This window comes from Arachis ipaensis, chromosome B08, assembly GCF_000816755.2.
Source record: "Arachis ipaensis cultivar K30076 chromosome B08, Araip1.1, whole genome shotgun sequence".
Classification (NCBI taxonomy): domain Eukaryota; kingdom Viridiplantae; phylum Streptophyta; class Magnoliopsida; order Fabales; family Fabaceae; genus Arachis; species Arachis ipaensis.
Window position 1 is genome coordinate 120,380,178 of NC_029792.2, and position 3,115 is coordinate 120,383,292.

The following is a 3,115-nucleotide window of genomic DNA, read 5'->3' on the forward strand; positions in this document are numbered from 1 at the left end:
AACACGATAATTCAATCTTTATGATTTGTTACATTATGATCTTCATCAATGCTCTTATTAATTAATTTGTTTATTTATTTGAAATATTATCTTAAATTAGAGGTAAAAAAGATAAAATAAATAAAAGTGGATAAAAATATACCGTTTAATTAATGGTTGTAAATTTAATGTACAAAATTAAAACATCTATCTATTTAAATATGCAAATATCATTTTCTATTAAATCGATATGATTTCTATATTAATAATTCAACTTTTTTTTACCATTAAATTGTGCTAAATGTTTATAGATTATTTAATTTCAATTGTCTAACTAAAAAATCAATTAAATTGGGTTATTATGCAATCATTTTGTATTCTATCTCCCTTATTATTTAATAAAATTATGGGATTTATATGAAATAAATATTATATTTCATCTAACAATAAGTCAATAAAGAGATACCTGTTAGTTGTTAACCCAATTTATGAGACAAATATGAGTAGCAATACGCCAATAACACATTTATTGATATCACTATCCCTTGTTGGAACAACCCATGCTAGAGTAGTGATTACATAGTTGTGATTTTGTTTCGATGTTCCCGTCCTATTGTTTATATAAAATTAGAGAAATAACAAATCATATAAACGGGGGTTGTGATGGGCAATTTATAGGATTACGTGGTACAAATATTAATTTTTCTTTAAAACAAATGCAAATAACATATTTTCCTGAAAAATAATCGGTTAGCTAGTAAAAAATATTGATGATTAATAATAATGAGGAATATTATAACTTTTGGTCCAGATCTCGTGCCCAAAATAGGGCTCTCTACCTAAAATTGCATTGGGTTACGAAAGATGAGTGAGATAATAGATAAACAAAATATTAAATTTGTGTATGATTGCGAATTTGCCGCCATTGCCAACCTGCAAGTAACAGGATCACTTTGATGTGAAGTTAGCTAGGTTTCCTTGTTCCTCACCAACATTGTTCCCATCGTCAAGCGATCACGTTACTCCAAGGCAACAAAAATTTAAAAATGAGAGTGGAAAAAAGTGCTACTCAATGTTAACAAATAACACAACTATACACACCACCGTTTCTTCGAAAAATCTATTGGTTCGGTTTGCCCCATTCATCTAAGAAAATTCTTGTACCGTGCCTTGTATTTGTATTTTCATAATAATAATAATAAGAGAAATGCTAGTTGTACAATATTAATCAGCCTTTAATCAGATTTAAATAATATTTAATTATTTTTTTAGTGTAATATGTTCCTATTTTGTAGATACATATCTATAATTAGATTTTAATTTAAATTTAAATTTTAAAATTCACAGTGGTTACGGTGACTTTGCTTTACTTTCGTAACTTCACGTAACAGATACAGTTTTTTAAATTCCTTATTCTACAGGATATTCACACGCATTAGTGAATCCCAAACCAAAAAGGACGCTGCCAGCTGAATTCTCCATCTCGTCTTTATTGGTGAAGACCATCACCACCTTCCAGCTGAAGCACTCTCTCATTTTGCATTCGTAAAAAGGTATCATTATTTTTCACACATGTGTTTATCTAATTTGTTAAGAAATATCATGTTCAATATTTTTAATTATATTTTAATTTAAACATAAAAACACTCTGCTGATTTAATTGAAACAAGGTTGATCTTATTTAATTTTATTAATAAAGTTGTTGCAAATAAAGTATATAATCAACAATTAATTTAAAATTGTGTTGTTATTTTTCGATTATAATACATCTGATAGTATGATACTTTATATAAAATATTTTTAAAACACATCTAAAATCAGTCAACTTTAATAATACAATATAAATGTTAATAATACAATTATGAATGGTCGAATATAATTATATACATAAACTAAAATATTTTCAATTGTAGTTTCTTTTTCAATTGTAACACATCTAAAATATTAAGTTATACAAAAAATATTTTTAAAACACATCCAAAATCATAAATCTAAAATTTAAATTTAAACATTAAAAAGACAGCGTTGTAAATGAGCTCCGAAAAGGAGGAAGACAGCGTTGAGAATGAGCGCGGAAGAGGATGAACGACAGTGGAGGATGACTTCTCGATGTGCACCTCTGAGTTTTCCATGTGCGCCTCTGAATTTTCGACATGGCGCAAACGTGACTTCTCTGCTTTTTTGAGTGTTTTGTACGAGTTTAATTAATAATTTGATAGTTTAAGGTTTATTTTATATTTTTAAAATCAAAATTTTGAATTTTGAATAATTTGATTTTTAGATATGTATTTAAATTATAATATATTAATAATTAAATATATTAAATCTGAAACAAAAATTTAAAATTTAAATTTTAAATTTCAGTTTTTTTAGATTGTATTTTGAATGTGTATTTAATTTTAAAAAGACAATAAATCTATTTATAATTTTTAGTTGTGTTTGTTTTAATTTTTTTTAGAGACCCACTACACATACAAGTCTTTTTGATATACAAGTTTATACAAGTTAACCCTAATTCAATAAAATTCACTTTTATAATGCAAGGAAGAAGAGGAAGAGTTTTGAATTATATAGAACTTATCAATACACATACATAAAAAATTCTTAAACAATACAATATAAATGACTTGTATAGACTTGTATGTGTAAATGACTTGTATGTAGAGAATAATCCTTTTTTTTAATTATTGTAATAAAAAGCTAAATGTTGTACGATTTTTAAAGGATACCTAGTTGAACCGTAATAATAATAGTCAAAACCCTTCAAAGATTAGAGCAAGACAGGTTTAGTGTGAAGTTAGTATATAAAACATTATATCAGGTTTTTTTTATCTAAAAATCATTTTGCTTTCTCTTCATCAAAAACCATTTTGTTTTAAATATTCTGTTTAAACAATTTTTTTTGGTTCAATATTTTGAAAAACAATATGTATATAATCGATTTTATATCCAATTTTTTATCCACCAAAAAGTAAATCCAAAATTAAGAATTAATTGTTGCTTCCTAACGAACAAATATCCGAAGCGCCTAAACAGAATTATGGTTATTTTAAACAAGAATAACATGCGCAAAAGGCATCATTAGATATGAATATTATAAGAATATTTAAGTTATATAACTTATCAATTATCATTC